This window comes from Rhinolophus sinicus, chromosome X (genome assembly GCF_036562045.2).
Source record: "Rhinolophus sinicus isolate RSC01 chromosome X, ASM3656204v1, whole genome shotgun sequence".
Lineage (NCBI taxonomy): Eukaryota > Metazoa > Chordata > Mammalia > Chiroptera > Rhinolophidae > Rhinolophus > Rhinolophus sinicus.
Window position 1 is genome coordinate 33,152,338 of NC_133768.1, and position 13,670 is coordinate 33,166,007.

The 13,670-nt window shown below is 37.9% G+C and overlaps 1 non-coding gene across 7 annotated transcripts in view; it reads left to right on the top strand.

Moving 5' to 3' along the window:
* The window catches only part of LOC109455926 (uncharacterized), a 248,987-nt gene that overhangs the window by 26,308 nt on the left and 209,009 nt on the right, over nt 1–13,670 (top strand). The window contains exon 3 of one of the 7 annotated variants that reach the window (XR_012493412.1): nt 2,364–2,445. The exons of the other annotated variants lie outside the window; for them this stretch is intronic. This is a non-coding gene — a transcript (uncharacterized LOC109455926). The remainder of the gene's footprint in view (nt 1–2,363; nt 2,446–13,670) is intronic. 7 annotated transcript variants of the gene reach the window in all.

The following is a 13,670-nucleotide window of genomic DNA, read 5'->3' on the forward strand; positions in this document are numbered from 1 at the left end:
CACCGCAGATGGCAAGAACCCATTCCTTTCCATGGCCAAGCAATATTCCATTGTATATATGTACCACCTGTTCTTTATCTACTCATCCATTGATGGACACCCAGGCTGCCTCCACATCTTGGCCATTGTAAACAATGCTGCAGTGAACATAAGGATGCAAATGGCCCCTCAAAGTACCATTTTGGGTTTCTTCGGCCAAATACCCAGAAGTGGAATTATTGGGTCCTTCTTTGTTTCTTGTTATAGCCTTTGTTTTAAAGTCTGTTTTGTCTGCTGTAAGTATTGCTACCCTAGCTTTTTTTGTTTTGTTTATTTTTCATTTTCATTTCATGAAGTATCTTTTTCCATCCCTTTACTTTCAGGCTGCAAGTGTCTTTCGATCTGAAGTGAGTCTCTTATACGCAGCATATGTGAGGGTCTTGTTTTCTTATCCATTCAGCGCCCCTATCTTTTGATTGGAACATTTAACCCATTTACATTGAAAGTGATTATTGATTAATATGTAGTTATTGCCATTTTGTTATTCATATTTTTGGTCTTTTTTTTCTGTCTTAAAGACGTCCCTCTAACATTCTTTGTAATACTGGTTTGGTGGTGATGAATTCCTTTAGCTTTTTCTTGTCTGGGAAGCTCTTTATCTGTCTTTTGATTCTAAATGATAGCTTTGCTGGGTAGAGTAATCTTGGTTATAGGTCCTAGCTTTTCATCACTTCGAATATTTCATGCCAATCCCGTCTGGCCTGCAAAGTTTCTGTTGAGAAATCAGCTGATAGTCTTATGGGAGCTCCCTTGTAGGTAACTAACTGCTTTTCTCTTGCTCCTTTTAAGATTCTTCATCTTTAACCTTTGACATTTTAATTATGATATGTCTTGGTGTGGGCCTCTTTGGGTTCATCTTGTTTGGGACTCTCTGTGCTTCCTAGGCTTGTATACAGTGGTACCTTGGTTTTCAAACGTAATCCATTCCGGAAGACCGTTCAAGTTCTGAAGTGTTCGAAAACAGCCGACAGCTAGGCCTCAGGATCTTGCACTCAGTGGAAGCTGCGTGACATGTTCAATTTCTGAGGCATGTTCGAAAACCGAAGCAATCACTTCCAGGTTTACTGCGTTTGTAAACCGAAATGTACGTCAACGGAGACGTTCGAAAACTGAGGTACTACTGTATTTATTTCCTTCACCAGGTTAGGGAAGTTTTCCATCATTATTTCTTCAAATAGGTTGAAAGCAAATCTTAATTTTTATTTTATGTTTTTATTCAGGTATTGTTGACATAAAATATTATATTAGTTTCAGGGATATAGCATAGTGATTCTACATTTCTGTGCCTTACAAAGTGATCACCAGGATAAGTCTAGTAACCATCTGTAACTGTACAAAGTTATTATGATATTATTGACTATTTTCCCTATGCTGTACAGCAAATCTTAATTTGTAAATCAATCTAGTTTCAAGTATTTTTGTGACTGCCTAGTATATTCCTATTAAATGCCATAATAACTGGTTATGCTTTAAAATTATAGGAAGAATAATTTAAGGTTTTACTCAGGAAAATTTAAAATACATTGCAGAGTGATGATGTCCAAATAATTTGAAACTCCAACTTAAAATTAATGGGCAAGTGCCTCATTAAACTCCATCAAGCAATTCTGATATATATTTTCCCCCTTTCTTTCGCCTCCCCCCACTCACTCCAGTTCAAGCCGTTGTTTCTCAGTCTAGTTGTGTAGGCACAGCTCCCTGGCCCATGCTGGTATTATGAGCCTTGCACTTCCCCCCCGGCTGAGGCAGTCGGTTGCCAGTCATCGGTCAGCTGCTCACAGCAGCTCACGGCAGCTCTTGCTGGCTTCCGGCCACTCACCCTGGCCACTGGCTGCTCATGGCAGCGCACAGCAGCCCACAGCAACACACAGGAGCCCACAGCAGCTCACACCAACCTCCAGCTGCTCACGCCAGCCCAGCTCCAGGGAGAGCTCTTGTTCACAATCTTAGCTGTAGAGGGTGCAACTCACTGGCCTGTGTGGGAATCGAACCGGTGACCTTGGCGTTAGGAGCTCAGCGCTCCAACCACCTGAGCCCCTGGGCCGGCCCCCATTGTGATATTTGAGGAACACAGATGCTGGTTCCAGAAGCCTCCCCTACTTCTTTATTTTACCAATGCAATTTGTATGTGTTGTCAGTGGAGAGACATGTATAGTAAGCAGAACTTGATGAGTAAAACTATATGTTTAGTAGTATCTGTATCTAAGAAATATTTAATTTATTTCACTTAAGCCTGTTGAAAATTGAGATAACTCTGAAAACAAGATTAAGGTAAAAGATGAAAGGTTTTCCTGGATATCAACCAGTCTTCCAATTTTTTTTAGGGCAGGGAGGTGAGGTGAAGAAGATGAATGACACAAGAAAGAAAAGAGGTCACAAATGAGTTGCTGAGAGAAGAATGTATACGTAAGAGCAAAACAAACAAAACCCTGGCATATTAAGATCTGTAGTCTGAAGAAGAAGAAGGAGCCCACATTTACAACTCTTATAAATACATTGAATGGGGACCTGACAGACAATATTATCTTTTATTAGAGTTATAACTATTGATATAGCCAAAATGTTATGATTTAAGGATATGGAAGAAATAGCTTATAGAAAATATTTGCCCAGTGACCAGCATTATAATCCATAAAGCATGATGTTAAGCCAATAATTCCCTGTTGAAACACAATTATAGTAGGTAATATTATTCATTTAACATGTTACGTATGGCGGGGTTTAAATCCCTCGTGAAGATTCTCGTGATCCATACGCAACGTGTTAAAATATTTACTAAGTACCTCACATGTGCCAGGGATTCTTCTAAACGCTGAGACCAAGGAGAAAAACGAAACATAAAAATTCATACCTTCATAAGATTATATTCTGGTGGGAAAAATAGATAAAAACAGGATAAATAAGTTAGGGCCAACCGGTTAGTTCAATTGGTTAGAGCACGGTGCTCTTTAACAACAAGGTTGCTGGTTCGATCCCCACATGGGCCACTGTGAGCTGCGCCTTCCACAGCTAGATTGAGGCGACTACTTCACTTGGAGCTGATGGGTACTGGAAAACCACACTAAAAAAAAAGTATAGATATAAAGACACAGGTACAAAAATAGTTATATCAATAATACTAAGTGTTAAAGAGAAAAGCTAAAGCCAGGAAAGGGGATAAGATATCTTGGGCAGAGGTGTTGGCGGTGTGAAGATGAACAAGAAAGTGACTTTAAGTAATATCCGAAGGAAGTGAGGATATCTGGGGAAATAGCATTCCAAACAAAGAGAAGAGCAAATGCCAAGACGTTGAGACAGGAGGTTGTCTGATGTGTTGGATGAATTACAAAGCCAATGTGGCTGGAGCAGAGTGAGTGAAGGGAAGAGAAATAGAGATGCAGTCAGCTCATAGTTACAGTTTTCTTTCCCCTTGTGACGAGAACTTTTAAGATCTACTCTGATAGCAACTTTCAAATATACAGTACAGTATTGTGAACTATAATTATCATGTACATTGTATCTCCAGAAGTTATTTATCTTATAACTAGAAGTTTGTACCTTTTTGCCATCTTCACCCAGTTCTTCCACCCTCCATCCCCTGCCTCTGGCAACCACAAATCTGATCTGTTTCTATTAGTTTGGTTTTTTAGATTTCACATATAAGTGAGATCATACAGTATACTGTATATAGTATACATTATACACAGAACTGACTTCTGTGGTCTCACCAAATGAATAAATGATGGATGTTAACTAAACTCATTGTGGTACTCATTTTGCAATATATACATAATCAAATTATATTATACACCTTAAATGTATACAATGTTATATGTCAATTATATCGCAATAAAACTGGAAAAAATAATGACACCAGATGCAGGCAAGGATGTGGAGAAACTAGGTCTCTCAGACATTGCTGTTGGAATGTAAAATGGTACAGCTACTCTGGAAAACAGTTTTGCAGTTCCTTTAAAAACTAAACACACTTACCATATGGCCCAGCAAGTGCACTCCTGGCATTTATCCCAGAGAAATAAAAACTTATGTCCACACTAAAACCTGTACATGATTGTTCATAGTAGTTTTATTTGTAATAGCCTAAAATTGGAAATAGCCTAGATGTCTTTCACAGGTGGATGGTTAAACAAGTGTGGTACATCTGTGCCATGGAATACTACTCAGCGGTAAAATGAAGTGATGGTTGATACATGCAACAGCTTGGATGAATTCTAAAGGCATTACACTGAACAAAAGCCAATTTCAAAAGATCACATACTGCATGATTCTATTCATATAACATTCTCTAGTGACAAAATTATAGAGATGGAGAACAAATTAGTGGTTTCCAGGGGTTAGAGTTGGTGGGGATGAGTGGTGGGTGTGTCTATAAAGGGGTAGTAAAGGAGAGTTCTTTATGGTGATAGAAATGTTCTGTATCTTGATTGTAGTGGTGGTTTCAGTAATCTACACGTGATAAAATGACACAGAACTACACACACATTGTACCACTGTCAGGTTACTGCTTTCAATATCATTCTTTCGTTAGGGAAGGTGTAACTATTGGAGATGAGCAAAGAGTACCTGGGATCTCTCTGTACTATCACTGCAACTGCCTGTGAAATCTATAATTATTTCAAAATCAAAGAGTTGAAAAGTGTAATTTAGAAAACAACAAAAATAAATCTTATTGAAAGACATTGAAGATGAGAGAGAGAGAGGAGAGGAGGTTGGAGAAGTAACTAAGAATAGCGCATGTCAAGCGCATTGTGAGGTCTTAGAACTTGACTCTGTGGAGGTACTGAAGATTTGCAGGAGTGGTATCACCTGACTTATGTGTTACCAGGATCACGCTATTTGCTGTAGTGGGAACAGAATGAATCAAGAGAGGGCTTCCTTTTAAGATTAGAGAAATAATAGCTTCTTGATGGAATAGTCCAGTAGAGAGAGAAATTGATGATGCAAAAGAGAGGGGAGAATTACAATTTATCAGCAACTTAGCAAAGATACTAGCTAACCAGTCACCTTGAGCAATCCAAATGTATCTAACATTGTATATAATTTACTTATTTCTTATATTTATTGTTTGTGTTCTATCTCCCACCACTAGAATGCAAGCTCTATGAAGGCAGAGACTTTTGTTTGCTTATGTATGCCAAGCATAGACTATTACCTGGAACATAGGTGCTCAATAAGATTTTGCTGTAGAAACATTTTTATGGGCATAAAGAGAGAAAAAGGTCTGTCTCATAAGCACAAGCACTTGGTTTGGAGTGTGGGGCAGTACTTAAGGATGATGGGAAGAGATGGTGCCTAAAGAAACAGAGAGAAATGCCAAGCCAGCCATTGGTTATAACACTATCCTGTAGGGACACAGAAATACATTGTTCTTTTTTTTGCTCCATGTTTTATGCTTAGTTTTGAAATTCCTTTGTAGCCAGAATAAAATGTAGGAAAGATTTCCATTCTCTATCACATGATTACCTGAAGTATATATTTGATAAATATAGTTTAAAGGGTTACCTACATGAAAGGTTCTACACTATTTTTCTTTTTTCTTGTTTAATTAATGTTTATTGAGGTGACAACGGTCAGTAAAGTTACATAGGTTTCAGGTGTACAATTCTGTATTACATCATTTATATACCACATTGTGTGTTCACCACCCAGAGTCAGTTCTCTTTCCATAACCATATATTTGATCCCATTTACCCTCATCTACCACCCCCGTCCTCCCTTACCTTCTGGTAACCACTAAACTGTTATCTGTGTCTATCAGTTTTTATTTCTTTCTTTGTCTTGTTCCTTTGTTGTTGGTTCTACACTGTTTTTCGAAGGGCTCCGCAAGCCAGTGATTGTGGTATTTGGCCGTATAATTTCCTAAAGCATCCCCAGCCCTGAAGTACACACGCCCACCACTGTGAGAATCACTACTAAACATTAAATATTTTTATTTTCTTAAAGACTGTCTTTAGGGAAGCATTACAAATGTGTTCCTTTGGCCAGACCACAGAAGTCAGTTCTCTCGATTTTTAAATACAATACGTTGAGTATTCTCTCTGATAGTCACCAAGGCCTGGCGAAAAGTGCGACTGCTATGACACAGTGACCCTCTTGTCCAGAGCATGCAAGTAAATGTGAGGTTCTCTTCTCTAGTTTGGAAAACTTAAGAAAGGGCGCATTCTCTATATAGCACAACTTATAATTGCTGACACAAGAGCACCTTATTCTAAAACAATTCAGCTTGAATTGCTGTTTAAAGGCTGAAACTCATACTGCTTTGAGCTTAAGTGTTCATTGCTCTGCTAATAAACTGGACATTATTATAAGTAATAAATAAATAAATACATTTATCTCTCTGTAACAGAATAACACTTGTCTTTCCAGTCCTCAAAGAAATGGTTGTCACCGTCATAACACAAGTTACAACTGAATTCCTTGTCTCATTCACACAAGGGTGCCATTTTAATTGAGGGAATTACTACAGTAAATAATCTGTAAGTAGAATAGATAGAAGCCATAGCCAAGTCAAGTTGTTGTCCTTTCAGTCTTAGTTGTGGAGGGCGCAGCTCAGCTCCAGGTCCAGTTGCCGTTACTAGTTGCAGGGGGCGCAGCCCACCATCCCATGTGGGAGTCGAGGAATTGAACTGGCAACCTTGTGGTTGAGAGGACACGCTCCAACCAACCGAGCCATCTGGGAGCTCAGCGGCAGCTCAGCTCAAGGTGCCGTGTTCAATCTTAGTTGCAGGGGGCGGAGCCCACCATCCCTTGCGGGAGTCGAGGAATCGAACCGGCAACCTTGTGGTTGAGAGCCCACTGGCCCATGTGGGAATCGAACCGGCAGCCTTTGGAGTTAGGAGCATGGAGCTCTAACCACCTGACCCACCGGGCTGGCCCTTAAAATATTTCTTGATCTCTAGGAAAAGTCAATCTTTGATCTTTCTTGGGACAGAGATGAACTGATCTGAAGGGTTACTGACATTTAATATACAATATTATTGTCATTTTTGTGTGCATGCACTTCTATGAATTCTAACACATCTATAGATTTGTGTTATCATCACCACAGTTAGGATACAGAACAATGACATCACATACCCCACCCTGGACTGCCTTATGCTCTCATTATAGCAGGAGTCAGCAAACTACCTGAATCAAATCTGGCCCATGACCTGTTTTCTTAGGGCCCAGAAACTAAAAATGGTTCTTACATTTTTCAAGTGTTGGAAAAAGAAAAGCAACAAATATAGAGAACATGCAACAGAGACCATATGTGGCCCACGATGCCTAAAATATTTACTATTGGCCCTCTGCAGAAAATGTTTGCTGACCCTTTGTTTTACGGTCATGCCCGTGCCCTATCCCAACCCTTGGAAACCACTAGTCTGTCCTCTGTCACTATAGTTTTGGAAAATATTATACAAATATTATACAGTATGTAGCCTTTTGAGACTTTGGAGCACGATGCCTTTGATGTTTTTGTACTTGTCAATAGTTCTTTCCTTTTTATTGCCAAGTATATTTCCATTGTAGGGATGTCCCACCATTTGTTCATTGACCTGTTGAGGGACATTTGGGTTGGCTCCAGTTTTTGGCATTTATGAATAGAGTTGTATGAACATTTATATACATATTTTGGGTGCTTTCATTTCTCTAGGGAAATACCTAGGAGTGGGGTTGGTGGATCATATGGTAAGCATGTTTAACTTTATAAAAAAAAACTGTCAAACTGTTTGTCAGAATGGCTGTACCAGTTTGCATTCCAACCAAAAATGTATGAGACTTCCAGTTGCTTTGCATCCTTGTTAAGACTTGGTATTGTCAGTATTTTTTATTGTAGCCATTCTAATAGGTATGTGGTGGTATTTCCTTGTGGTTTTAATTTGCATTTCCCTGATGGCTAATGATATTGAACATCTTTTCATGTGCTTATTTGCCATCCAAATATCCTCTTTGGTGAAGTGCTTGTGTAAGTCGTTTGCTATTAAAAAATGTTTTTATTACGAAATGACTAAATAATCTGGAAAGGGGAAATGTTTCTTTATTCTTAGGCTCTATGTAGCAATAGTCAGATCTGAAATTTGATATTTGCACTATGTTTTCACTGTGTGTCAAATTAGTGCTTTGGTTTTTAAATGATCATAAAAAAAAGAGTTAAGGACATTTTAGAACCCTAACTGCCAATTAAGAAGAGTTATATTATCAAGTTGGTCTGTTATTTGTGTTTGTAAGAAAAAATAGGTACATTGCTGATTAAGGCTAATTGGAGCTGATATTCCTAATCTCAGATTAAAATGAATATTTTCCTCTAGATTTTGTCATGTTATATCTTATATTATATATCTAACTGTTAATTTCATACTAAGGATGGTTCACTGAGTGTATAATAAATGGAGCAAGATGTTTTTTAAAAACGATAGTACAGAGAGGTCTCATCTACCCTTTACCCAGTTTCCCGCAATGGTTACATCCTACATAACTATAGTATAATGTCAAAATCAGGAATTGACATTGGTATAATGTGTGTGTATAGTTCTATGCCATATTGTCATTTGTGTAGATTCGGGTAACCACCACCTTAAGCAAGATTCAGAGCTATTCCATTACCACTAATATCTCCCATGTGCTACCGCTTTGTAGTCGTAGCCATGTAACTCCATCCAACCATCCCAAATTCCTGGCAACCAGTAATTTGTTTTCTATCTCTATACTTTTGTCACGTTGAGAATGTTATATAAATGGAATCATACAGTATGTGACAGTTTGAGATTGGCTTTTTTTCACTGAGCATAATACCCTTGAGATCCATCCAAGTTATTTCATGGGTAAATAGTTCATTGCTTTTTATTGCCGGGTAATTATTCCATGGTGTAGACATACCATAGTCTGTTTAACTATTCAACTATTGAGGGTCATTTTGGTTGTTTCAAGTTTTGGCTATTGCAAATAACATTGCTATGATCATTTGTGTGGATATAAATTTTAATTTATCTGAGATAAACATCCAGGAATGTGATTGCTGCATTGTATTTTAAGTTTTTGCTCATTTAAAAAAATTGGGATGTTTGTTTCCTTATTGTTTAGTTTTGAGAGTTCTTTATATATTCTGGGTACAAGTCCTTTTTAAAAAAAAAAAAAAATCATACTTTTGATGTCATGTCTAAGAAATCCTTACCTAACTAAGGATGACGATGATTTTTCTCCTATTTTTCTTTCTAAAAGGTTTAGTGTTTTATATTTTATGTTTAGATATGGGATCCATTTTGAATTAATTTTGGGGTAAGGTATGAGACTTAGATAAAACTTCACTTTTTTGCATATGGGTGTCCAATTTTTTTAATACCATTTGTTGAATAGTCTAGTCCAGGGGTGTCCAAACTTTTTTCAACGTTTTTCACCAAGGGCTATATGCGGTAAAATACACAAACAGCCGGGCCACTCACTCGAGGTGAAGTACGTATTGCCTCACCTGGTTTATTTAAGTAAACTAAATATATTTTTGGAATTTGCTGCAGGCCAATTAAAAATGGATTGCGGGCCGCAGTTGGCCCGCGGGCCGCAGTTTGGACACCCCTGGTCTAGTCTTTCTCCGTGTATGCCATATGTGGTGTATCATACAATGGAATGTTATTTGGCAATTAAAAAAATGTTCTGATACATGCTACATATGGATGAACCTTGAAAACATTATACTGAGTGGAAGAAGCCAGTCACCGAAGACCACATACTATATTCATTCCATTCGGATGAAATGTCCAGAATAGGCAGATCCATGGAAACAGAAAGTAGATTGGTGTTTGCCTGTGCTATTAGGGACACACCCTTTTGTTAGTTTAATCTTTAGCATTTGTTTGAAGTACTGACCCATGATAAAACCCACACTACATTGTTAATTATTTCTGTTTACAGTCAAATGGCTTTTAAAGAATAAGAAAAAATATTGGATATTTACCCATATACTCACTATTTCCAGTGCTCTTCCTTCCTTTGTGTAGATCCAGATTTCCTTTTGGTAGCATTTTCCTTCTGCCTAAAAGATTTCCTTTAACATTTATTACAGCAATAGTTTGCTGGTGATGAATTCTTTTACCTTTTCTAAGTCTGAAAAAGTATTGTTTTGCCTTTGTTTTGGAATTTTTTTCAGGATATTGACTTTTAGGTTGACTTTTTGTTCTTTCAGTACTTTAGAGATGTTGTTCCATTGTTCTTGCTTACATTGTTTCTGATGATAAATATGCTGTCATATCTTTGTTCCATGGGACATTCAGTCAGTAAGGTGCCACCACAAGCAGCGTGGAACTCCATGGGCACAGGCCAGAGCTGTTGTCCACAGGCAGAATTTCTTCTCGGTTTCAGGGAAGACTCAGCCCTGCTTTTAAGGCTTTCTAACTCCTATTATCATGGTTTATTACTTCAAGCAAGTGATAAGATTAAGCTAACAAAAGGTTGTGTCCCTAATAGAGTAACAAGGAGATATCCTGTTATAGCCTTGAGCTGTGGCAGCAGAAGTGACCAGCCACAAAATTAAAGTCCTGCTAGATGAAATTTCCTTTTCCTTGCCCTAGCATTAATTCACCCCTTTTCCCCCAATATATCTTCTGGGCTATCCTTCTTCCTTAGTCAGAATTTTAATAACTATGTGTTTTAAGTGAAAGATGATGATTGTTTTCAATAATTGGGTGAGGGAAAGAAACCATTAAAGTTAACTTAAAAAGTACCAGGGCCCAATTGAAAAGACAAGCCAATACAATAACTACCTGGATTTGTACTTATAAATGAGTAAATACTCACAAAACTCTCATTTTCTTGTTGTTGTTGAGATCTTCCCTTACAGATATGGGTGGCTAAATGACTAAGTTCTGGCTAATGAGATGTAAACACAAGTTTTGGGTAGGGATTTTGGGGAAGGTCTTTTAAAAGGGGCTGACTTACCTGGAAAGTGCCCTTCTGCCCCTTCTCTTTTCTCTCTTCGTCTTTCCTCCAGCCTAGAATGCAGACACAATGGCTACTGTTGCACTGGCCATCTTGCAGCCATGAGGCAAACTTTAGGGTGGAAGTTGTGTGCTGAGAAGGGCAAAGCAACTAGAAGAAGCCTGAGACTTATATGACTCCATGGGCTTGTCAGACCACCACTGCCTGCTTCTGCCTGCAAAAGAGAAAAATAACCTCCCAGTTTATTTCAGCCATTGTTTATTGAGTGTCTGTTACTAGCAGATGAACACAAATCATAAATGATGCACTCACATCTGTGTGATGGGTACCATCTTCTCCTCAGTATCTTTCTTGAAATGAGACCAGTGTGAACCTGACGTGGAATATTTTGGATCATTAATTTAGGGTTGTGTTTCAGTTAGTCTTTCCCTCCACTTCCAAACATAATACCTGACAAATAGTAGGTGCCCAGTAAAAATTGACTGACCAATCAGGGGCCTGGCTTAGTCTGGATTCATAACTCTCAGACTTGTCTCCAATTTGATCAGGCTAGCCATGCTCTGTAGCGATTGTGGCTCCTGCTTAAAAACAGCAAACAAACCTTCACTTTCAAGGTAGTAGAGTCTAAAACAATCACGAGAGTATTTAAAGTAGTAAAAGGCCATTGAAAACAGGAGATCAAGCCAATTCCTAATATAAAAAAAGGTAGATGATGATGGAGGTACAGGAAGAGATTCCAGGCCTGTGTTCATCTTTCTTTCCTAATCCAACTCTCTGTGGTACATTTTGTATGTTTTGTTCATCTCTCCTGCCCTTTAGAGTGCAAATGCTCATCTGTTTAAACATTTGTAAAACTATCATTTAAAATAAAGTGACCTACATAAATAAGTAATTATCGTGGATGAATAAATAATGAGCAAAGGAAGGAGGAAGGCGTACACGCTCATGCTCACGGGTGATACACATACAGAATCAACAATGGCATTCTGCTAGGTCAACAGGATGGAGGAGAACCATGAGGGAAGAGACAGGAGTGAGATGCCGAATATGCCCAGAAAAGCTTTACATAAATACTGGAGGAAGGAAGCCTTGCCAACTAGATAAGACATTTTCTCTGACTTTCAAAAATGCATTTCAAAATGACTGGAATTGCTGGCATGTAGCTCTCCTTCCAGACTGTGGGAACTGCGTTGTCCCTGTGACAGACCTACAGCCAAGGAAAATAAAATTCAGTCAACCCTTCACAAAAGAGGGGCCTGGAGATCACGTCCGTGGGAGAGAGGACATGAATTAGTTTAAGCTGTGGAGTGTTTGAATTTCTCATCCATCTTTTTCTGGTGACACAAGGTTAAACGCTTATGATCCTAACATGATGGAAGTGTGTTTGGGCCCTAGTTTGAAGAATATGAGGCATGTGATAGAATATTCAGAGGTAGCAGGGTGGACTCGTAGGAATAGAGCTATGAGAAGTCATAGAGGTAGACGTTTTAACCTTACTCTACTCCTAACTTTGCCCATCACGACTTTGCCTCCAGCATTTTATCTTCAGCTCAGCATATTTTCTGTTATTTTCTTCAACCTTTTTTATTTTGAAAAATTTTAATCTTAGGGAAAAGTTGTAGAAAAAGTACAGTGAACACCCACATGCCCTTTACCTAGATTCACCAGGTAACATTTTGCCAAATTTGTTTTCTCTCTATTTAAACATGTTTTTGTGTAAATGTGTGCACACACGTGCCCACGTGCACACACAAACACACACACCTTTCTGTGAAAGATCCAAGAGATTTAAATATAAGTTTCAGACACCTTGACATTTCACTCATACATACTTCAAGCATATTTTTCTTAAGAAAAAAGGTATTTTTTCTACATAACTATAATACATTTAAAACACTCAGGAAAATTATCACGCTTAGGAAATTTAGCATTGATATGATACTGTTATCTAATATACATTCCATATTCATATTTCTTCAATTGTACCAATAACAGTAGTGTCTTTTATATTGTTTTTTAAAAATCCAAGTTCCAATTAAAGATCACACATTGCATTTAGTTGTCATGTCTGTTTACTTTCTTCTAAGGATGATCTCTGAACTTTTTTATCTTTCACAACATTGACATTTTGGAAGACTCCAGGTCAGCTATTTTACATAATGCTCCTGATTTTTTTGTCTTATTATTTCCATATGATTAGAACCTTTATTATTATTATTTTTGACAGGAATACTTCATGTGCAATTTGTGTCCTCAGTGCATCGCATCAGAGAACACATCATGTCAATTTGGTGATGTTAAATTTGAACATTTGGTTCAAGTGGTATCCACTAGACTGCTCCATTTATAAAGGAACCTTTTTTTTTCCTCTTGGTAATTAGTAATTGTAACTAGTAGTACTTTGAGACTGTGTGAATATACTCGTATTCTTCCCGAACAACCATTCACTAAATGATTTTACATCTATTGATGAGTCTTGCCTGAATCAATTGTTATAATGGTGATTGCAAAATTAGTTTTCTAATTCTGACAATCTTGCATTGGTGAGTTGGCATTCTTCTGTAAACAACTTTCCCTGCTCCTCTTCTCCTTAAATTTTTTAAGAGTAGTGTTGGTTTGAATTCTTTTTTATTCAATGTGTTATAATTTATTCTAATCATTATTCATTTAGATACTCAAATTGTCCCATATTTAGCAAGTGGGAACCTTTTCAAGCTGGC